Below are 25,560 nucleotides of genomic sequence, written 5' to 3'. Positions count from 1 at the left end.
CCAATAGAAGAAAGGCTTGACAAAGAATGCAGGCAGCGTTCGAAACGCGTAGCCTTACGCCGCATATGGGCTCCCTATTTTTGTCATCACATTAATTTTTACGTCCTTTAATAAAATTTTGCATCAGTTTTACTACTACTCCGGAAGCTGGATTTATAATTTCCAGACCCTGCCTACTTTGGTTTTACTATTACTTTTTCCAGTATATCCTTGTACATGGTAGCATTCATAATTCCATCAATTCTATCCAGAGGGCAAATGGCAGATGCAGAAAAGCAGCCCCAAACCATGACATTGCCACCACCATGTTTCACTGTAGGTGTTTTATACCTTACATCATTGTGTTTTTCAATTGGGCGGTATATATAGTGCTTGCCATCACTACCAAAAATATTGAACTTGGATTCATCTGACCACACCACCTTAAACCAATCTCTTTCCATTGGCTTTATTCTTTAGCAAACTTAAGTCAGACTTTACGGTTCTTTGCAGAGATGAAAGGCTTCTTTACTGGAACTCATGCATTCAAGCCTACTGCTCTTAGCTGTCGCACCACAGTTTGAAGACTCACTTTGACCCAATGCTGGGATGCTGGCTCAGAAACAGGGGAATCCTCGCAGTGCACACTGTGTGCTGGGAGGATTCATAAGTCTGCAGTCACATAGAGTGACACATTGAGTCACCACAGACTTATCATTTTAGACCAGACAACTCATTTAAGATAGCTACATGCACATTAGATCTGCAGAAAGTATATACTTTAATAACATCATCTTTTAAGTCTACAGCATTTAGCAGACATATCCCTTTTCGTTACTGTAAGGCTGGAGTCACACAAGCAAATAAAAAATCAGTGTGGTAGTCTGTGTGCCATGTGAATGCTATGTCAGAAGGTGATTTTTTTTTCTCACATGGTGTCCATGTGCTGTCAGTATGTTGTCAGTGTGTAATCCATTTTTTCTCAGCAACTATTATTCATTTACATTCACCTACAGGACCATTTACAGTGTTCTCTGGTACATGATAATAATCTAATATATAAAGCTGAGTGTACTGTATGTGTGTATGTATGTATGTAGGTCTGTCCGCTAAAGGAATCCACACCATCGCATTTACAATCACGAAATTTTGCACAGATGCCTCATGTGACTCAGGGAATGTCATAGACTATGTTTTGACGGGAAAATTTAACCCCACGCTTTATAGTTACTCTTCAACAAATCTGCCTCCATTAAAGTCAATTGAGCTGCGAGCTATAGGTTATTAATACTAGCTGTTATTAGTTGCTATAGGAGCAAAATAAATTGTTAGTATAAGAAGCTTATGTGTGAGGTAATAAGTGGACACAGAGTAAGAGGCAGACAGGGAAAGAGACAGACAAACAGAGACAGAGATAGACAGACAGGGAAAGAGACAGAGAGAGAGAGAGATAGTCAAAGACACAGACAGAGGCAGACAGGGAAAGAGACAGGGAAAGAGACTGAGACAGACGGGGAAAGAGACAGACAGGGAAAGAGACAGACAGGGAAAGAGACAGATGGGGAAAGAGACAGACGGGGAAAGAGACAGACTGGCAAAGAGACAGACAGACAGAGACAGACAGGGAAAGAGACAGAGAGACAGACAGTTAAAGAGAAAGAGGCAGACAGAGACAGACAGGGAAAGAGACAGAGAGAGACAGTCAAAGAAACAGACAGGGAAAGAGAAAAACAGAGAGACAGACAGGGAAAGAGAGAGGGAAAGAGAGAGGGAAAGAGACAGGGAAAGAGACAGACACAAGGAAAAAAACAGGGAGAGAGACAAAGACAAGGAAAGAGACAGGGAAAGAGACAGACAGATGGGAAAAGAGACAGATGGGGAAAGAGATAGACAGGGTAAGAGACACAGGAAAGAGACAGACGGGGAGAGAGACAGACGGGGAGAGAGACAGACCTGGAACGAGACAGACCTGGAACGAGACAGATCTGGAACGAGACAGACCTGGAACGAGACAGACGGGGAAAGAGACAGACTGGGAAAGAGACAGACAGGGAAAAAGACTGACAGACAGAGAGAGAGACAGACACAGAGATAGAGAGACAGACAGACACAGAGATACGAAGAGACAGAGAGAGATAGAGAGAGAGACAGACACAGAGATAGAGAGAGACAGACAGAAAGACTGATACAGAGACAGACAGAGAGATAGAGACAGAGAGATAGACACAGACATGGATAGAGAAAGAGACACACAGGGAAAGAGACAGACACACAGACAGACAGGGAAAGAGACAGACAGAGAGACAGACATACAGAGACAGACAGGTAAAGAGACAGACAGAGAGACAGACATACATAAACAGACAGAGACAGACAGGACATAGAGACACAGACAGATAGACAGAGACAAACAGACAGAGACTGACAGGGACACAGTTAATATCCCGGGCAACGCCCGGGTACTACAGCTAGTACATCCATAAAAGCGGACGTCACTGGGATAGTCCGTGTGCTGTTCGTGTGGTGTCCATTTTTTCTCACATCCATTGACTTGTATTGGTGAGTCTCACACGATTTCGGCATACACTTGCAGCTTGCTGAGACTTTTTTCTCTTCCAGAATTAGTCCAGTCAAAATAAGGTTTGACCCGGAACATTCCAAGAAAGCGTTTTATGATTTTTTTTTATTACTATTTTATGTGGGGAACAACATATTAAACGTTTTCCAAAAATTGATCACCACAAAGGTCCTACCTATGACGTCATAAGACGATGACAGCCATCGCACTAAAAATAACGAATATTTCCCTATTTCCAAGCTGTAGCTGTAGGTTACAGAAGAGTTTGCATTTTTTATACTATATATTTTCATATAACAATTTTTATACATTGTTTTATACTAATTACATGGACAGGCGAGTTCATGACGTCATCGATGACGTCATGACATACATGTACATTTCTAGAAATTATAGAATTAATACGCAGTGCATTTTAAGAACTACTTCATCACTGAATAACCGTGTCAGGTCAATAGTCACTATTTTCATCATCAGACACTGCTTCCTCACTCATAATGTCACAATGCCCTTCTTGACATGGTCCGCATACCCGTGAACAGGTAAGTCCGTGCCTTTTGCAAGTGCACCGAAGTGTACTACAACCACGAGCACAATTGTAGTGAATTATTTTCAGACGTGTTTCTGGCGCGGGTGAAGTATCCATCATCACTGGAACTAGACTGTTGTTCTGCAATTCCCATCCCCATTCAGTAGTGTCCATGGCCTCTCCATTGTCCATCCAAAGCATCACTTGGAGGTAACTCCGAAGGGCATGATACTTCGTTGCAGAAGAGGTCGGTGGCAGTTGTTCAGGTGTAACAAAGATTTTGGCTGAACCAACTTTTTTGCAGAGAGTAGAATACCTCATTGCAGACAGATTGTCTCCAGGTTTGCCCCCGAACAATGCCACCATCGCTTTACACCCAGCGTCTTCAAATTCAGCTATGTTTTTCTTGGGTGTGGAAAACATTTTAGCACAGCTATTTAAGACAGAGTCTCCCTTCAAAACCTTGTGTAGACTGAGTTTTTTTCCGATTCCAAAAACCTCGGAAGTGGTATCGCAACCCGTGAATGCATGTGTGACGCCCTGGACCCCAGGGGTCACAGGTAATAACACCTACCACATTACACACACACCCCCATCCCCTGTGAGGACACACCCGTGACCCGAAAGGGAGACCTGATGCCTCCCTCAGGGCCAGTAGGGCACACCACGTGGGCGGAGTCAGGCAGAAAGGCACGCCCACCGAGGAGACTACTGTCCTGAGGTAGGAAGTACAAACAGGACAGTTGTAGAGTGTGACAGTGACAGGAGGTGAAAAGGAGAGAAACTGTCAGGGACCAGGGTTGGAGCCTGGGACCCTTGAACCGTCAGGCAGGCAGACGGTGGTGGCCGTCTGCAGGAGTACCGGTACAGCAACCGGCGGAACCGTAGGGACCGGGCCAGGGTTGGAGCCCGCCGGCCCTGAACCGGGGAGTCAACCGTGTACCGGAGCACCAGAAACCGGGTACTCAGACCCCATCCTAGCTTAGAAGCCACTGAGTCTAGGCAAATTGACTGATTGCTGGCTGGACCTCACGGGTTCATCCACAGCCAAAGTCCCGAAAGAAGGCAAAAGCCCACCGATTCCGGGTGAGTGCCACCGCCAAGGGCCAAACACCCGACGGGCCAGCGCCTGCGGGTAACTGAGAGCTCTTCTGGCAGCTCAACGCCGGGGAGCGGGCTACCACTGTCCAGGCAGGGGAGCCGAAAAATCCGAAAAACCACACAAGAGGTGCAAGGGAAAAGGGGCCACCATCAACCTCACAGGGGACACAAGCAGCCGGCTGCGGGACCCGACCATACCCGAACTTTGGTTTACCAGTGACTTTGAGTGGGAATTAATCGTGAGTACACCAGTGCCATCTGGGCATGACACTGCACTGCAGCACAGCACCCTGCACCCTGACAACAACACCGTCACCAGCACTCCCTCACCACCGGGCCCCGGTACACACCGCCCCTACCCACGGAGGGGCTAACATCTAGGCTGCGGCCGCAACACCGATGCCGGATGAGCCCGCCTTCACTCCAGCCGCAGCGGTGGTGCATCCCGTCACCACAACCCGTGGGTGGCGTCACGACCCGTAGGACGACAGCGCGGCCCACCCGGCTGCGCGCCTCGTCCCGCACCACCACCACCACCCTACTGCCTCCCCCTTAACAGAACGACGTGGCCCCCGGTCCGGAAGCGCTCGTGCCACTGACAACCTGAGCCTGAACCTCGAGCGGCTCGGCCCAGGCAGCGGAGAAGCGGCCGGGCCCCTCTCAGGGCGGTACACATCCAGGAACAGAAGACTGCTGCAGACATGGTTTTGCAGGAACTTCTTCATAACCTTAATGTCGTATACTGTTGCAGGACTCCATTTATTCGAGGAGAAATAAAGCTTGTTGCAATCGCTGGTTGACGCGTGATGAAGTAACAACACCAAAAGATCTGTATCTTCGCCAATGAGACTAGTTCTTTTGTTGGATGACATTGACACTGCTGCCTTAACAATCTCCACATCTGCATCCCCCTCTGATTGTATTACGTGGCAACCTCTGTCATTCATGCGCTGTGAAACGAGATTGATAAGAGACTGTTTGTTCTCCCCATTCGAAAGGAAGTCCTCTTTTTTCCCAACAAATTTTGTTCCTTCAGCAATGTTCACTTTGTTACTTGTTCGATTTTTGCGCCGTCGCTGATGGATAATGTCCTTAGTGTTTGGTCCTCCAATGTAACCATCAAATACTATCGTAGCCTTACCATAGTGCTTTACTGTGAAAGATGCATATGTCGTGGGCAGTGGAGGGGACGCTGCGCTCACCACACTCGGGTCCGGCGCTGCTGCTGCTCGGTGGCTCGAGCGGTGGGCCGGATCCGGGGACTCAAGCGGCGCTCCTCGCCCGTGAGTGCAGGGGGATGACAGGGAGCAGCTGAGATGTTTCTCTCCCCTCCGTGGGTAGGGGGGGGTTTGGTGGTCCCAGGGCCCGGTGATAGCGACTGGAGGGTGGATGGCAGGAGTTGGGGAGGTGCAGGGTCGCGGGAGCAGCGCAGTGCCAGACGGCACGGTGGTACTCACTCAGCCAGTAACGTACACGGAGTTTCTGGTAAAACAAACGGCTGGATGGACGGGTCCCACAGACGGCTGCGGTGGTCACTCCCGGTAGGTTGGCGGTGACTGTCTCTCCCTGCACCTTTGATGTGTTGTCAGCCCCCGATGGCTTCCCACCGGTGACCCGCTCCCCAGCGGTGTATTTACCAGAGGAGCACCTTTTGCCCGCAGGCGCTGGCCCTGGGAACTCTAGCTGTGGCGGTAGCTGTATTTCCCTTCACGGTTGAGAGGTTGCCTTCAGTCGGGTCTTTGCTGCTGGGAAACCCCGGAGGTTCCCGTCGCTGACGTATTTGACCGGTTTAACGGCGACTCCAAGCCTGGTCGGGGTCCATAGGCCATGCCGAATGGTGCTGGCCTCTCTTTGCTCCCCGGTCCGGTACCGGCGGGCCACCGCCCAACCCCGGTCCTCACGGTTGTGCGTCAATCGGCCTCGCCTGCAGACGGTCACCACCATCTGCCAACCTTGCTGTAGGTGCCCGGGCCACATACCCGGACACGGTCAGACTGCTCCTTTACCACTTCACTCCTTCACTCTCACTGTCCTCTCTGTTCTCCTCTCCTTTTCCCGCCTCCAGGACTGTGAACTCCTCGGTGGGTGGAGCCAACCACCTGGCTCCACCCCACCTGGTGTGGACAACAGCCCCTGGAGGGAGGCAACAAGGATTTGTGTGTGACTCTGGTGTTCCTAACCGGGGTGTGGGGTGTGTTGTTGCTGTACCTGTGACGTCCTGGCTAGTCTTCAGCGATTGAACAATATGTCTTTCCTTCTGACCACTTCAGTCGATGGAGAAAAGAACCTCCGTCAAGAACATAATCTTCTACTTCTGGAATATACTTGAGTACTGCGTCATCTGAACTCTGTTCTTTTATAGTAGCCATCAGTTGTGCTTTGTTTGGTTTGTGTAAGAGATGTTTTGCCTCAAAGAGGGATGGTGGGTATGGTGAAAGTTCATAGGCCATCACCTCATCAAGAGAAAGATCAGCAGTTTGAGACACCACAAGAAACCTTTGGAACAAAAGAGCAGGGTCTATGTTTTGTCCTTAGCAACGTCAATTGCCTCACTGGATGCCAGGGTCTTCGCTTTCATTGACTGCTTGTACTTAACTGAAAACAGTGATTGACTCTCCATTGTTGCCACGATTTCTCTGTCAATGGTGAACAGGTTATGGACATTCACATCCTTATTTGCATTGATACCGGTGATAATGTTGCGAAGAGACACTTCATCAGAGAAGGTGAAATGGCCTCGAGTTTATCTGTAATTTTCTCCAGGTCTTCACGATCTCTTCTCGTCCTTGATGTTCTTGCCTCCTTGTGTTGTTCACTGGTGACAAAGCTCTGGTGAGTGAAACCCTGCATTGCATCACTGTAGGAAGAGGACACTGACACAGACAGAGTCCACAAGGTCCTCTGATGTTCGGACATTCCACTTCCTCTGGTAAAAGAAATATGATTGTAAAAGAAAAATGATAGACACTGAAAGGCGAGTCGCCTTCAACATTTTACAGCTTTGGCGGCCATATTCTTTGACGTCACATTTGGACCCTTTGTGGTAACCCTATCTTGGTAAACTTTTAGTATGTTTTTCCCTACATGTAATACTACCAAAAAAACAATAAAACGCTTTCTTGGAATTTGTTCAGGGTAAAAGGATTTTTTTTCTGTATTTTGACTGGACTAAATCTTGATGAGAAAAAAAATTACCATCTGCACCAACTCATTGACTAACATTATTCAGAGTGCAATGTGAGATTTTCTCTCATTGCTCTTATCCGAGCCATTGTGCTAATGTGAGCGTACCCTTAGATGAATATCTGGTCATGTCTATGATAACATAATCATCCTCAGTGACAAATTAGATATACTGTGTAATGCATAGGAAAACTAGGAAGCATAGAGTCAGCTGTGAACTTAAGCAGACATTGTGAGGCATGACATTTCACTGATTCACTAGCAGTTTTGCTGAAGAGATAATCCATGAAACTCTCCTGCAAGCTGAAAACATTTACTCATGGCGTTATGGGATCAGAAGCCGTCCTGCCCGGAAAAGGTATTATGACATCTAACTAGCTTGTTTTTTGAACATTTTCTTTATGAATTATGATTCTGAATCGTGTCTGATGTTTTTGAATCCATAAGCCAAAATAAAATTAAGAAGTTTTTACCAGATGTAATTTGACAAGAATAACGCAGCTCTAGACCAACAGCCTCCAATTCCAATGTGATACTAAGCAAGGAGATAGCGGTAGACAAATAAAATGGCTCTGTGCCCTGTGACCATCATCCTGGAAATCAGAACCTGCAGAACCTTTTTTGGTAAGTCTCTTGTGTCTATATGTGGGTACTTATAAGTGAACATATATTCAGTATGTCTTTGTGTACTTTGGTATGTGACTATGGGATTCAGTGTGTGCATGTCTGGAATCCAACCTGACAACCTCCAAAAGAGAGCCTCAGCACCACCATCAGATTTAAGGTGGGGGTAATGGGCTTAAAAGTAGTCAAAAAATTCCTCTCACCTTTATCAATGATACCACACGTGAAAGCTGTTTCAATGATGCGGTCAACCTTCTTCTTGAAAACACATGTTGGATCTGATGGAAGAGCAACATAAACACAAGGATTACATAACTGTCTCTTAGCTTCTGCAAGATACTGGCAAATGGGCCAAAGGACAATGTTACCTCCTTTATCAGCTTCCCTTATAATGAACTCCTTATGTTCCCCAAGTTGTCGTATTGCTTCTCTCTGTTCTTTCGAGATATTGGTACTTTGTCATGTATTGGACATCAAATTCTGTACGTCATATACCATCACTCTGAAAAAAGATTGAATTGCAGGAGATAAAGCCAGGGAGGGTGTAGCTTGTGAAGGCAAACGTCTGTCGAAGGGTCTCCTACCTGAAGGGTTTTCACTTTCTTTCAATAGATCAAGCAGATCTCTAAAAACTTGTTGTTCATTATCTGGCAGTTGGCTAGCCAAATCAGGTTGATGGTACAATAATTTGAACGTTACATTTCTACAAAACAAGTAGACATCTTTAATAAACACAAATTTGTCCAATCTGTTTGTAGGTGAAAAGGTTAAACCCTTCTCAAGGACTGACCTCTCAATGGGAGGCATTTGTATCCGGGGGACTGTGTAAAAGTGATGCACCACATGTGAGCACACTTCTAATGCTGCATTTCCGGTTATACATATCGTTATTTCCGGTTGGTGAAACGCTTGTTTGCGTTCCACCATAGCATTGCACAGGCGGCCATGTGACAAGGAGGAGGAGTGGCCATTAACAGGGGATTCCTTTCTGGCCGCACGTGTAATGGAGGAGCTCCATGTGATTCAGAATTCCCTTATATGGATAAAACAGAGGCCGTTTCTAGCCTGGTAGGACACCTGTGCTCTATGTTATAATTATTACTTCTGTGCTCTGATAGGGCGAATGTTATATGGGTTTGATATATATATAGCCCCAGGAACACTGGAGGGTGATATTCTCCTGATGAAGCCAGCTTGACTGGCGCAACGCGTCGGGTCCTGTACTGAGCTTCCTGCACCTTGCATTGCTGCCTGGGTAATCCTGTATAGTCGTTATTTAGACTTAAATCTGGCTATTTCAGCTGGGATTTATATTACTTGGTGGTAGTCTTCGGGCTTTTCAAAACCAGTAGGTGCAATGCAGGCACACTTGATGATATATGGGATGCATATATAGAGTACTTAGAGTTCCCTAGGGGACAGAGTCCATTCTTCATCTTGGAGTATATATGTTTTCCCTGAATTATTGAACATGTGCCAGGTTTGAACCATGCAGGAAACAGTATTTTGTGTTACACATCGTGGCTCTCTTATTGCAAGGAATGAGGTGGTCCCCCATTCCTTGTCTGCCACGAGCCCTCCTGCTCAGCAGCGCCAAAGGTCTGGGAGACTGCAGGAGTTGCCTTCTCAGAGACACAGCAGAGGGGTGACACCTAGTGGTTCTCCCCTTGCAAGGAATGGAGCAGTCCCCCATCCCTTGCCTGCCACGAGCTCTCCTGCTCAGCATCACGGAGGCTCTGGGAGGTTGCGCAGTGTGCAAAGAATAGATGCTCAGGGAAGCAGCAAGACTTCCCATGTCTCTGCACATTGTGAAACCGGGGATCCCGCCTTTATGACCCAGAGGCAGGAAGATGAGCATGTGCTCCACGTGACGTCTTCTGATTCGCTCACTGATATCACACAGCCCGATGACGAGGCTGGTGATGTGCTGAATCCTGACTGGCTGGGCCAGGACGTCACGAATCCTGATTGGGTCACGCCCGTCTCGCGCCCGCCCTTGGGTGGAGCTACACCTCCTTAAAAGCTCCCCCTGCCATCATGGCGGCGCGCGACCGTCCTTCTATGTTTGGATGTCTGGCAGCGTGCTGCCACGCCACTGCTCAGGCACTATTGTCTTTTGTGGGCTTTGCCCTTGCTGCTCAGGCAGCACCTAGTTTGCAGGTCTTGCCCCTGCCTTGCTGCTCCGGCAGTATCCCGTTTAGCAGGCTGTGTTCCTGTCCCAGGTGAGCTCCTCGAGTCTCTGTCGGACTCACTTGGTTTCTGAAGCACACGTGCGTGGGCACCTCTGTGCTACCCCCGTGCCATATTCCTGTGACTCCCCCTGGCACACGTGTTTAGGCACCTCTGTGCGTCCCCGTGCAACAGGTACACCGTACGAGAAGCCCCGAACCATACAACCGGTGGTTAGGGCGGACCGGTGTACATAGATCGTCTGTGACGTTCCAGACGATCACTAGCAGCAACCCGCTCACTCTTTCCTGACCATAGCAGCGGTCCCTTACAACGCACAGTAGACCTTGACCGGCGGAAGCTGTCCATTTCCCATCTTGGCACGCTTCCCCGGGTCCCCCTCGTAACAATTTTGTATGTCTGTTTTTAAATGATTTTAAATGTGTGTTTTTTCACCCCATGTATAATAAAATTTATATTATTCGCACTAATCAAGGTCCATGCCAAGTTGTTATTTATCATCCTGAACCCTGGTGCCTTTTTGTATCAATTGTTGTTCCAATGTTTTGTTAGATACTTGGCACAGTGGTTTTCATATTATTCATTGGTGGTGCTGAGGCTCACTTTTGGAGGTTGTCATTTTGGCGGGGTTGCTGAGTCTTTGCACACCATTATTGCATTATCAATGTATATTTTGGTATTGTATATATGATAATTGGATAAAATTATAATGGCTTTGGACTTTGATGCTAGAGAGGCAGGATGGAAGGATAAATCCATGGCTATTTTTCAGGTTAAGGATACACCAGGTACTATGTCTCAGAATAGTGACTTTCAAGTAGTTGCTAATAATTTAACCAATTTACATAAGAAATATACTCGGGTGTGGTGGAATGTCAACAGTTTGGAGGAGTATTTGCGGTTATCAATCATTCCCAGGGGACTCAGAGTCCAAACATTTCCGGCCTGGGAGGCGGATGAGAAATTTAAAACTACTTGGGAATCAGGATTGGTTCAATGTTCACAGATTCTGATGAAGTTACTCATAGAGCAGGATAGGCTTGTCCTTGGACAAATCAAGGAAGATATTAATAATTGCAATAGGGAAATTAATGGTTTTGATCAGGATACTTTAGTGAAACCATTTTTGATTAAATTGGAAAATACCATAGAGATTTATGAAAAAAAATATTATCTCAGGAAAGAAATCTAAATTTAATAGAGATAAATAGGATTTTGAGACCCAGACGGCCTACAGGTGGTCTCACTCCGGTAACAAACGTTTCAAACCTGGCTCCACACAAGATAACAACAAGGAGACAAGCATGTCTGCGTCGAGTGATTTTTTATCTACAGACGTCAGCGATCAAGACAGCGGACAAGACGTGGAAGGCGCAAGTGGAAGAGACGTAAGGACCCTGAGAAACAGAACCTTCCCTATGACAACATCCTATTTCCGGAAAAGGAACAAACAGAAGAGAGTACGATAGGACCAAGTGCTGAATTGACTGATGACCTGCAAATAATCAACTTAACGGATTATCAACTTTCTCCCATTGAGAGGTCAGTCCTTGAGAAGGGTTTCACCTTTTCACCTACAAACATATTGGACAAATTTGTGTTCATTAAAGATGTCTACTTGTTTTGTAGAAATTTAACGTTCAAATTATTGTACCATCAACCTGATTTGGCTAGCCAACTGCCAGATAATGAACAACAAGTTTTTAGAGATCTGCTTGATCTATTGAAAGAAAGTGAAAACCCTTCAGGTAGGAGACCCTTCGACAGACGTTTGCCTTCACAAGCTACACCCTCCCTGGCTTTATCTCCTGCAATTCAATCTTTTTTCAGAGTGATGGTATATGACGTGCAGAATTTGATGTCCAATACACGACAAAGTACCAATATCTCGAAAGAACAGAGAGAAGCAATACGACAACTTGGGGAACATAAGGAGTTCATTATAAGGGAAGCTGATAAAGGAGGTAACATTGTCCTTTGGCCCATTTGCCAGTATCTTGCAGAAGCTAAGAGACAGTTATGTAATCCTTGTGTTTATGTTGCTCTTCCATCAGATCCAACATGTGTTTTCAAGAAGAAGGTTGACCGCATCATTGAAACAGCTTTTACGTGTGGTATCATTGATAAAGGTGAGAGGAATTTTTTGACTACTTTTAAGCCCATTACCCCCACCTTATATCTGATACCAAAAGTGCATAAATCTTTGGTTTCCCCTCCGGGAAGGCCGATAGTTGCTGGGATTGGGAGTCTGAATGAACGTATATGTGAATATATTGATTACTTTTTACAACCTATGGTTCACAGACTCCAATCCTACATTAGAGATACTATGCACTTATTACAAAAGCTTGATGATCTGACTTTGTCACCTAACTCCACACTAATTACATTAGATGTGGAAGCATTATATACCAGCATCCCACATGTTTTGGGCTGCAATGCGGTGACATTTTTTCTTGGGGATGGTGAAGGTTCTTGCGAACCTCATAACAATTTTTTGTTGGATCTACTGTTTTTCGCTTTGAGCCACAATTTCTTTGTATTTGACCGTACGTTCTATAAGCAGGTATCAGGTACTGCGATGGGTGCACGCTGTGCCCCATCTTATGCAAATTTATTTTTGGGGTGATGGGAGGTACATCAGGTCTATCCTTGTAGCAAGTTCTCACAATTCGTGAGTGGTTGGTACAGATATATAGATGATATCCTGTTGAATTGGTCAGGACCCATTGATGTGGGGATACAGTTTATTGAGGAGCTTAATATCAATATGTACAATATAGCACTGACCCACTCAATGGGCGAGACAGTTGACTTTTTGGATGTCAAAATTTCTTTGGAGAATAACAGGGTATCAACCACGCTGTTTCGGAAATCTACAGCAACCAATAACTTGCCACACTATTCCAGCTTTCATCCCAATCACCTAAAGAAGGGCATACCGTACGGACAATTTATTAGAACAAAAAGAAATTGCAGTAATGAACACGATTTTTGTTCACAGGCGGAGATACTGGCGAAGAGGTTGAATTGGAGAGGATATCCCAAACAGGTCATCAGTCAGACTTTTGCACGGTCTATGGATACAGAAAGGACAAGCTTACTAACTCCAAAATCCAGAAAAGTGGACAATGTGGTACGCTTGGTGACCACACATAATGATCAATGGCGTGAGCTTTATAAAATACTCAACAAAAACTGGAACATTCTCCACACAGAGACTAAACTGAGAGGTATCATCTCTGCAACTCCAAAACTCACAGCGAGAAGAGCACGTAATTTGAGAGACTGTTTGAGTCACAGCCACTTTGTGCGACCTACTACCAGTCTGAATACAGGGTTTTCGCTAAAAGGTTCATTTGCATGTGGTAACTGTTCAATATGTTCTTTTACACCAGCATTGTACGAACTTGTACATCCAGTTACTCAGAAAGCATATCCATTACGTGACTATATCAACTGCCAATCTAAGAATGTGGTATATGCTTTGGTGTGTCCCTGCCCATTGATTTATGTGGGTGGGAACACTGGAGGGTGATATTCTCCTGATGAAGCCAGCTTGACTGGCGCAACGCATCGGGTCCTGTACTGAGCTTCCTGCACCTTGCATTGCTGCCTGGGTAATCCTGTATAGTCGTTATTTAGACTTAAATCTGGCTATTTCAGCTGGGATTTATATTACTTGGTGGTAGTCTTAGGGCTTTTCAAAACCAGTAGGTGCAATGCAGGCACACTTGATTGTATATGCATATATAGAGTACTTAGAGTTCCCTAGGGGACAGAGTCCATTCTTCATCTTGGATTATATATGTTTTCCCTGAATTATTGAACATGTGCCAGGTTTGAACCATGCAGGAAACAGTATTATGTATGTCTGTTTTTAAATGATTTTAAATGTGAGTGTTTTTTCACCCCATGTATAATAAAATGTATATTATTCGCACTAATCAAGGTCCATGCCAAGTTGTTATTTATCATCCTGAACCCTGGTGCCTTTTGGAATCCAACCTGAATCATATTAGGTAATCTAATATATAAAGCTCAGTGTGTGTGTGTGTGTGTGTGTGTGTGTGTGTGTCCGCTAAAGGAATCTGCGCCGTTGCATTTACAATCACGAAATTTTGCACAGACACTCCATGTGACTCAGGGAACGTCATAGACTATAGCATATTTTTTTCTATACGGCTTTTGATCACGTTTTTTGAACATTTTTCGCTCGTTTATTATAACAAATATGCACTTTTTTATTTCAGTTTATATATAAAAAAGAATTATTAATGGGAAAAAAAACCATTTTTTATTTTGAATTTTTTTCTTTTTTTTTTTATAACATTTTATCCCCTTCTTGTAAGTAATATTGTTTTACAATTACCACCATATAGTAATTTTGGCCAGCATTTTGTAGTTATATTTCCATCCTGGTTCTCATCTTTTAGTAATGTCCCCATCCTGTAGTAATGTGTCCATATTATCCCCTGTGGTAATGTGCCCATATTGTCCCCTGTAGTAATATGCCCATATTTTTCACGGCAGCTGGCATTAGTAAAAATGTTTAGAGACGTGCTTCTCTGTGCGGTGCCGCAAAGTGTATTCACCTGAAGGAAAGCACTGACTTTAGTGGGCCCCGTGCATGTACTGGGCCACAATCACCACGGGGTCTAGGTGTCTGTGGGCCGCTAGAAGCAGCTTCAGGCGCTGCATGTATCCCACAGGCCGCGTGTTTGGGACCTCTGGATTAGAGGGACAACTGTATCTCCATATGCTTTCGATTTTAAACAGAGGCCTTTGTAGATTCTTTTGGTTTAATTTCACACAAATTTGCCTGAAAATAAAACTGCATTATGTTTGAAATTGAGGCATAAATTGGGCATGGAACAGGTATTTTGTGATTAAAGCGTACCTGTTATTTCACTCAAAACCAGACTAAGACCATGAACTTGCTGCCCTCGTCTCCCACAAGTGAAAACAGCCTTTGGCACACATACAAGTGTAAGACCACGTGCATATGTTGAGTATGTGGTGAGTTATTACCTCAGTATTTGTAGCCAAAACCAGGAATGGAACAATCAGAGGAAAAGTGTAATAGAAACACGTCACCACTTCTGCATTTGTTACCCACTCTTGGTTTTGGCTTACACATACTGAGGTAAAAAACTCACCAAATACTCAGTGTGTCCACGTGGCCTTCTGTATCCAGGAACTGTTCTGATTACATGCTCTGTAAGTTGCCTTCTTCCTCATTAGTAGAGATGAGTGGTGTTCGAAGCGAACCGTTCGTCAATTTCAAATTCATGTTGTTTTGGGCGGTGTTCGAGTTGTCCGACGAACTAGAACGATTTGCTTCACGTTCGACCGCTCGAATTACCGTTTTATAACGGTTCGATCACCAAAAGCGTAGCTAGTTACTAGCTGGCTTATCACTGTAATACTGTCAGTCACTGTTACTAATGATATTATCAAAATTCAGCGTATAGTGTGCGGGGGGGACGGGGTTTAGATCCGTGCTGCTGAGTGCTGAAAGAATGGCGATCGACATTTTTTTTTTCCTAACCGCGCGTACAGTGTGGCGGGCCAGACTGTCAGCCAATCACAGACACACACACACAGCAAAGTGGATTTTTGCCAGACAAGCAAGGGTATGTTTCATTGGCTGTGCATGTCACATGTCCTTGCCCTATAAGACCCGGCCATTTTCCCCATCGCTGCCATTATCTCAGTGCTGCGGGTTTGTGACAGTCACCGCTCACGCTGCTGCTGCTGCTGCTGCTGCTGTGGGCGCTATAAAGTGCAATCGAGACATTGGTTTAAGGAGTAGGGACTAATTTTAATTTCAGCCCTTTTCAGGGCTAGATTAGAGCAGTTCATAGCTATTTTTGCTAGGCAGGTCTGTGCCAGCACAGTGCAAGGGTTTTTACCAGCGTCTGTCTAAATTAGTTCAGGCAATTCCTTGGGGCATAGTATCATTGTCTGGGATAGTCAGTGACGTTCCTCTGCTGACAAGAAAGCTACACCACCTCTGCATTCTACACCACCTCTCCATTTCTGCAATGCAATTTTAACTGCAAAAAGTGCAGGCAATTCTTTGGGGCATAGTATCATTGTCTGTGATAGTCAGTGACGTACCTCAGCTGACAAGAAAGCTACACCACCTCTGCATTCTACACCACCTCTCCATTTCTGCTACGCAATTTTAACTGTAGAAAGTGCAGGCAATTCTTTGGGGCATAGTATCATTGTCTGGGATAGTCAGTGACGTTCCTCTGCTTGCAAGAAAGCTACACCACCTCTCCATTCTATACCACCTCTCCATTTCTGCTACGCAATTTTAACTGCAAAAAGTGCAGGCAATTCTTTGGGGCATAGTATGAGTGTCTGTGATAGTCAGTGATGTACCTCAGCTGTCAAGAAAGCTACACCACCTCTCCATTCTACACCACCTCTCCATTTCTGCTACGCAATTTTAACTGCAAAAAGTGCAGGCAATTCTTTGGGGCATAGTATGAGTGTCTGTGATAGTCAGTGATGTACCTCAGCTGTCAAGAAAGCTACACCACCTCTCCATTCTACACCACCTCTCCATTTCTGCTACGCAATTTTAACTGCAAAAAGTGCAGGCAATTCTTTGGGGCATAGTATCATTGTCTGTGACAGTCAGTGAAGTACCTCCAGGGCCGCCACTAGGAATTTCAGGGCCCCATACTGAAAAATTATGGGGCCCCCCTGACACTCCACCCAGGCTCCACCCCGGCTCTGCCTTATAATGTGTATTATATATACATATATATAAATATATATATATATATATATATATATATATATATATCACACACACAGTCATGGGCAAAAGTCTTAGCACCCTTGAACACCCTTGAAGTTGTTCTAGAAAATGAAGTATTTCCCTCAGAAAAGTAATAATACACCGTCTACATCACCTGCCCCCTCCATAATGAACCTTCTACATCACCCCTCTCCATAACACATCACCTACACCGCCTTTTTCCATAATACATGCTCTACACCTCCCTACTCAATAATACACGCTCTACACCACCTCTCTCCATAATACACCCCCTACACCGCCCCGCTCCATAACACCCTCTAAACTGCCCCGCTCCATAACACCCTCTACACCACCCCGCTCCATAACACCCTCTACACCGCCCCGCTCCATAACACCCTCTACACCGCCCCGCTCCATAACGCCCCTCCACCACCCCCGGTGATCGTCCAGCTCCTGTCTTCGGCTCGCAGAGCGATTATCTGTCTCCTTAGGATAGATCACCAATGTCTGTCTGATTGATCGGGGTCTGGTACCCCAGCCAATTGCCTGTTCTAGGTGCCGTGCCAGTGGTGGCCAGACGTGCTCAGTTCCGGATCTGCTCCGTCTTCTGATAGTGGCAGCAGCCTACTATTAAAATCAATGAGGCAGATGTGCAGTACCCGGCCGCGGACACCATCAGAGGACAGAGAAGATCCAGAAATAAGTATTTCTAGCCACCTGCACCAAGAGCAGCTGATCAGTTACTATTGCGCTCTCATAAGAAGCAATGCACAACTGGGATCAAGGCCTAATGATGACACACAGTCAGTATCACAAATAAATATTTACATTCAGGTACCTTATAGATGACGTTGTCTCTAGTCATTTCTTTCTATTCTTCATCTTGTCCTGACGCCATGATGACTTTTCACATTCACATCTCGTCTCTGTAGATGTCCATCTTCTCCAGTCTTCTGCAGCACATCCCGACACGATGCCCCTAAAAATAGCAGAATGATTATAATACACCAATTTAAAAATATCTGCCCTACATTGTACCCCAGAATAAATAATGGCCCCTCTTATTGTGTTCTCTGCACAAAATATGACCCCACACTGTCCCTCTTATGGTACATGCCCTCCACTCTGCCTCTCTTTCTATACTGAGCCTACTCTTCACACTGTACTTTACACTGTGTCCCCTTATACTGCCCAGTCTCTATTCTGTGCCCTCTCACATTCTTCTCATCCCTTACTGTCTCCGCACTACCTCCTGTGTGTCCATATACTTTTCCGCCTCACTCCCCATCCTGCCTGCTTGCTCCTCATACCATGTCACTTTATTCTGTGTCTTCAAAATTTATTTCCAGTTCGCTCCACATCATCGCTCTCCCGATACATCACTCCTCATCCTCTCTCCCCCCACGCATCACCCCTCACCCTCTACCCCCACGCACCACCCCTCATCCTCTCTCCCCTCATGCACCACCCCTCACCCTCTCTACCCATGCATCACTCCTCATCCTCTCTCTCCACGCATCACCCCTCATCCTCTGTACCCCCATGCATCACCCCTCATCCTCTCCCCCCACGCATCACCCCTCACCCTGTCTCCCCATGCATCACTCCTCATCCTCTCTCTCCACATGCATGACCCCTTATCCTCTCTCTCCCCATACTGTGTCCAAAAAAATTTCTCCCTCCACATCCTCTCTTCCGACCATACTCTGTCCACAGATAGTATGGTGGAGAGAGGGTGGGGGAGGGACCTGTTTCCATAGATACCCCCTTCTCATGGGGTTATAAGTGGAGATGAATCGGATGGCACCAGGAGACGACTGTCTGGAAGTGGGTGTTAAAAGGTCATTCCTCTTGCTGGATTTGGCCCTAAGGTAACCTTTCCTAATGCACCTCCTGCTATAGCCCCTCTCAGTAAACCTGTCTCTTAAATCATTGCCCTGTTCCTCAAAAAGCGTGCCCGTAGAGCAAATCCTTCTGGCTCTGAGGAACTGGCCCGTCGGAATTGCCCTGATGGTAGATGGTGTGTGGGCAGAGGAGGCGTGCAGGAGGGCATTAACAGAGGTCTCCTTTCTATATAGGTCAGTATGTACAACACCATCAGCCTGTACCAAGATTTTTATATCCATGAAGTCGATCTCCCTTTTGTCAGCCTTATAAGTGAGTCTGATGTTGAAGTCGTTGCAGTTCAATCCTTTCATAAATGTATTTAGATCAAAAAGTGAACCCTGCCAGATGAACAGTACATCATCGATATACCTGTACCATCCTTGTACCTGGGGAGCAACGTCTGCCCCGCCGAAAATGCCCCTCTCCCAGAGTCCCAGGAAGAGGTTGGCATACGACGGGGCACACGCCGCTCCCATGGCTGTACCCTGTTGCTGTAAAAAATACCTATCCTTAAAAATAAAAAAATTATGTGTAAGTATGAACCGCAACAACTCCAACACCAGACTAACCAAATCCCCATCAAGATTGCTCATGGTAAGAAAAAATTGTGATGCCTCCAAACCATCAGCATGTTTTATACTTGTGTAGAGGCTTTCGACATCCGCAACCACCAGGAACATGTCTGGCTCCAGGGTCATGCCATCAAGACGTTGAAGGACGTCCATAGTGTCTCTGACATAGGAGGGCAGCGTTTCTACTAAAGGGTGGAAATAATGTTCTATAAATTTACAAATTGGATCGCATAGCCCTCCTATGCCAGAAACAATTGGACGTCCAGGTGGATTCTGGGGGTCTTTGTGAATTTTTGGCAGCAGGTAAAATGTAGGAATGATGGGATTTTTTACCATAAGACCGCTTTTTTGGTAATAGTACCTACATTTAATGCCCGCTCCAGAATCTTCAGTAGGATGGAGGAAAAGCTTCCCATAGGGTTATGGGTCAGAATGGTATAAACCTCCTTACTACGGAGCTGCCTAAACACCTCACGCTCGTATTTCTCCACAGGCCAGATAACCACATTCCCCCCCTTGTCCGCAGGTTTAAAAAGTACGTCATCCCAGGATTTCAACTAATATAGGGCCAATCTTTGATCTGAAGTAAGATTATCTTTTTTCTTTTTATTATTAATCTGTTTCAGATCATTAGCCACCAACTGTGTAAAGATCTCAACCTGGGGACAGATGGACAGTGAGGGGAATGTGGTAGACCTGGGGAGAATAGAGCGGGGAAACTTATCTGGTAAATCCGTGGTGGACTCACATGCCAATTCCTCCAGTACACGAACCACCTTCAGCTCGACTGTTGAGGCCCAATTCAGAGAGATTATTCTTGGAATGTAGTTTTTTTAAAATAATTTTCCTTGAGAAAAGATGCAAATCCTTTAAGGCTGTAAAATAATCAAAATGATTAGATGGTACAAATGTGAGACCCAGGGACAGAACCTCCCGTTGTTGAGGGGTAATAGAATGAGAGGATAAATTAATTACCTCCAAGGTTCTGTTCCTGGCTCTCTTGTCAGTCTGTGTAGGTGGTGTTGTCTTACGTTTGGTCGATTGTGTAGTAGACCTCAAATTTCTGATAAAGCCCATCCGATCATTCCCAGCCTCAGCATCCTCCCTTCGAACTGAATTGTCCTCAACAGACGAAACCGACGAGAAGGAGGCAGAACGATCACGTTGCAAATGTCTAGGATTTTTGTATTGTTTCCTCCACCTGTAAACCTTGTTGCTCTGAAAATCCAAGAGATCCCTTTGGTATTTTTTGGTCTTGGTTCCTATAATTTCTTTTTCCCATTTTTGGATTTCAACATCGAGATCAGCATAAAATTTTGAAGCTCTCTCAGGAGAAAGTAATTTCTTAATGTCATCCTGGGTAGTACCCAGATCAGCATCAAGTTCAATTAAGGAATTCTCATTGGATTTTACCAACAATGTAATGAACCCCCTTGAACAATTAGTTGCTAACTCCTCCCAATCACGTTTAAATACATCATCCTCCGTGAGGAAAGCAGGGAAAACCTGAACCCGTAACCCTCTAGGGATAAGGCCACAGGTCAGATACCTCTCCAGGAAGGCTTTATTCCACCATAAACGTAGTCTTTTATGCATGAGCTCTTTATATTTGTTAGTAAGATCAGTAGAGTCCTTAGAATTAAAATCAATGCTTGCACCACTTTCTCCCCCAAACACTTGGTCAAGTTGTGCACGCCATGTTTGTTCACGTGCCTTAAAGTCCATTTTACCAGATGGTGTAGCTGTGAAAACACAGAGCATATATACAATCAAATACATCCGGTGTATCATAAACATATTTCTTACATATGGAAACTCCCAACGATATGAGAACTCAGAAAAAGCGGAGTCATAATCCAAAGTTTATATTAAAAAGGTATAAGTTTATTCAATACAAAATTCATACAAATAACACACAGTAAAAACTGGGGGAATGAGGTGCAAGGAACAGCTATACTACCACAGTAAAAGTGGTTGGTGAGTATAAGGGAATTCAAATAGCATGTAGTGCAACCCACATCCGGTACAATTAATATCAGTGCAATAGTGCTGATATCTGGGTTAGCCAAATCTTTCAACATACTGTAGTAACACCAGTAAACCTAGGGATCCTCCTCCCACCATATACCATAGGCTACTGTCAGTGACACGACAGAACCTGTAACATTATAGTGAGTGTTTGTAATATGGTGGTGGAGGCAGAGATCCCAGTGGCCACATGGAAATATGCCGCAGGTGTGTAGTGAAAGGCAAACACCCAGAGCTCAGCACATACAATAAGGTCAGTTACATCGGATGTATAGCAGAGCTGCACAACAGCCAAAATAGAATGTAGACTTTACATAAAGTTATAAATGCTCACCCATAGCATGAGATGCGGTAGGACTGTCCAGGGGGCCCCGACGCTGCGTTTCGCGTAGGGCTTCCTCGGGGGGCCATGCCTTGATTGTGTGTGCCGGGCTTTTTTAAGCCATACGTGACTGTGAGATTACCGCCATATGCGGCGCATGCGCAGCGCGAGCGGGCAACACGGCCGCATCACTTCCGGCCTCAGAGTGACGTCGCGGGTCAGGGAAAACCCTGGTGACGTCACAGAGTCCCGCCCACATCACTCAGAGAGACCTTCCAGGATGCGTCTAAGCCGCCGGCTCCCGGTGCGCATGCGCACCAGTAATCACACAGACAGGAGGTAAACAGAGAGTCATAAAGCACGTAAGTATAGGAAGAGAGATCAAACATATGGAGTTTACCAAGAATGTAACACATTTACATTTATATGATACATGGGGAAGAGCAACAATTATTTATAGCGATGTGCACCATAGAGAGTTTATTGTTGCTCGAGGTGATGATATCAATAGTTGAAAGAGATATGGATCCCATCAGCCTATACAAGAGATAGATAAAAAAACACAAATAAGAATAATTAAAAGAAAACACACATTAAAAACTAAGGACCCAAGAAAGAGCTCAGCATAATTTACAAAAAAGGAGCAAAGCTCTGTTGCTCATTAAGACCACCTGGTCTAAGCATTCCCAGAATGTGGATCCAACGACATTCACGTTGTGCCAGAAGGCGCTTCATATCGCCACCTCTAGCACCTATCTTAACCTGTTCAATGCCCCGGACCCGGAATCCACCAGGATCACAATTATGATGGGCAAATAAGTGCCTCGGTATGGGTTTGAGGAGGGACGGCTCTTCAGCAGTGCGTGCTGCCAAGATGTCTCTTACGTGTTCACGTGTGCGAACACGCAATTCCCTAGAGGTGAGGCCCACATAAATTAAATTGCAGGTGCATGTTGCGTAGTACACCACATAAGGACTACTGCATGATATAAAATCTAGTATTTTAAAATCTCTCGATCCATCCGCCGAAGAGTCACACTATAGCCTGGGAATCAGAGGTCTGCTCCAAAGCTGCAGTGAGTCCAGACAAGGAAATGATCTGCACTGGTGCCCAGAAGCTTTGTGAGTCAGATCCAGGCCTAGATGAAGAAGGTTCTGAGCATAATGTAGACCCTCATTCCCAAACTGTAACTCCTGTTGGTGGAGACAATGAGGAACATGCTGATGACGATGAGACTCAGATACCTGATTGGAATGACAACTTAAGTATTCGGTCAGGGCAGGAGGAGGTTGGCTCTGAGGACGAGGGGAGTGCAAACACACAAGGTGATGATGAGGTTGTAGATCCCACTTACTGTCAACCCACAGTCAAGCAGTCGATGAGGTCAGCAGAGGAGGTGAAGGAGGATGCTACTGACGACGAGGTTAGGTTGCGCCTTCCTGGACAGAGATAGAGTACTGGAAGCACGTCAACAACTGCATCCTCAGCCACAACTCTGCCTCTGAGCACAAGTCGTGGTGGCTCTGCAGGTCACATGGGCTCTAAGCCTTGCCTAGCCTGGTCCTTTTTTGACATCGCAAAGGATCACCCAACTCATGTCATCTGTAAGATTTGTCACAAATGTCTAAATAGAGGCCAAAAACTCAGTAGTTTGAGTACTTCGTCCATGAACCGTCACATGGATATGAAGCAGTGGGAAGCTCACTGTGCTACAATGTGGCCTAGCGGAGCGGGCCAACCACCGTCTGCCCCTTCAAGTGCATCTGTGTGCTCTTCATCCTCTGTCACTGTGGGACAGCAGTCACACATGCTTTTGGATGCAGACCTTCCGCCTCTTTACCCGCAACAGGCAGTGTGATTGGCAGGTCGTCAGTTGTTTTGGAAGTGGAAACAGCTGCTGGTGTTGAGCTCTCTCAGACATGGAGAGCACCGTCTTTGGATAAAGGCAACATTATGTCTCCACCTGCACTTTCCTCACAGACCAGCAGCTTTCCAGGGACACCCTACTCAATGCCGTCTTAGCACAGCATCCAGCCCTTGGTCCCTCAGATGTGGACAAGAAAAAGACCATTTCCTCCTAGGCATGACAAAGCTAAGAGGTTGACTTTTGCCATCTGCAAGTTGTTGGCTACAGAAATTCTGCCTTTCCGCCTGGTGGACACACAGGATTTTCGACACCTTATGTCCATTGCAGTGCCCCAGTACCAGATGCCCAGTCGCCACTACTTCTCCAAGAAAGGTGTGCCTGCGCTACACCAGCATGTCGCACACAACATCACCGCTTCCTTGAGAAACTCTGTGTGTGACAAGGTGCATTTCACCACAGATACTTGGACCAGTAAGCATGGACAGGGGCGTTACATGTCGCTGACTGGGCACTGGGTAACTATGGTGAGAGATGGAGAAGGGTCTGCAGTACAAGTCTTGCCATCCCTACGAGTTGTGCGTCAATTCTCTGTATGTAGAAGTTCCTCCACTGCTTCTGCCTCTTCCACCTTGTCTGGGTCCTCCACCTCCGCCCAAAGCCTGTCTGTTCAGGCCACCCGCATTGTAACTGCGCACACCGAATCCCGCACACCCCCTTACAATGCTGGCAGCAGAGCTCAACGGCATCAGGCGGTCTTTAAGTTGAAATGTATGGGAAATGTGAGTCACACAACTGACCAGTTGTGGTCAGCTCTGGAGACCGTGCTTCGTCAATGCTTGTCTCCACTCAACCTGCAGCCAGGGAAGGCCGTGTGCGACAATGCTGCAAACCTGGGTGCGGCCCTTCGCCGGGGCAATGTGACACACGTGCCTTGTATGGCTCACGTGTTGAACCTTGTTGTCCAGCAATTTTTAATCCACTATCCCGACCTCAGATCAAGGGCCTATGCACCCTTCTGCACATTTTTGACATGGCAACGAAGATGTTTAGCGCTGACAATGTGTGACGCCCTGGCATTGCCAGGTGGACACACACAAAGTAGACCCCCACACAACACCATCCCTCATATTGTTACACTGAGCCAGCAAAACCCTAGTCACCCCCCAGGGTAGGAAAGGAACACCAGTGGCGGGACCATGCAGAAGGAAAATGCCCACCTAGGGGGTCTAGAGAATCCGGGGCGGGAAAAGAGGGAGTGCAGAATGCAGAGTTGTGAGTTCTGGAATTCGGAGTAGGAGTGAGAGGAGAGGAGAAAGTGAAGTGAAGTTTAAGTGGAAGTCAGAGAGGAAAGGCGTCGGGGTTGGAGCCCCGGCGTGCTGGCTAGGTGGCAGACGATGGTCCGTGTCTGTCAGGAGACGGGAAGACGGCTGCCGGAGATTCGAGGTGAACCAGGACAGGCTAGGAGCCTGCCGGTACCGATACCGGAGAACCGACCCGGAAACCGTGCACGGAGGGGGTACCTGGACCCTGAAGCAAGGACTGGAACCACCGGCTTTGTTAATTCACCAGTTGAGGACAGGATTATAGGTCCTGTCCCACCCAAAGTCCCAAAGAGCAGACCAGCAGCCCACCGCGGGGGATAGAGCATCCGCCAGGGCCCCTTTAGATCCCACGGGTCAGCGTCTGTGGGCAAGGCTCCCACCCGTAGTTCTGGGAGCGGACTCCCGTGTTCCACACCGGGAAGTCCAAAGAGAACTAAACCATGCAGAGGAAAGTGACACAGACCATCACCCCGGGTGAGGGATCAGAATACACCCGGGCACGGCAGCCGGCCACTGGCACGTTGGTTTACCGCTGGACTTGTATGATTTCTTTGACTGTGAGTACACTAACATCCCCTGGTCCGACCGGGCGGGCC

This window comes from Anomaloglossus baeobatrachus, chromosome 4, assembly GCF_048569485.1.
Source record: "Anomaloglossus baeobatrachus isolate aAnoBae1 chromosome 4, aAnoBae1.hap1, whole genome shotgun sequence".
NCBI classification, from domain to species: domain Eukaryota; kingdom Metazoa; phylum Chordata; class Amphibia; order Anura; family Aromobatidae; genus Anomaloglossus; species Anomaloglossus baeobatrachus.
This window is presented reverse-complemented; position numbering follows the sequence as displayed.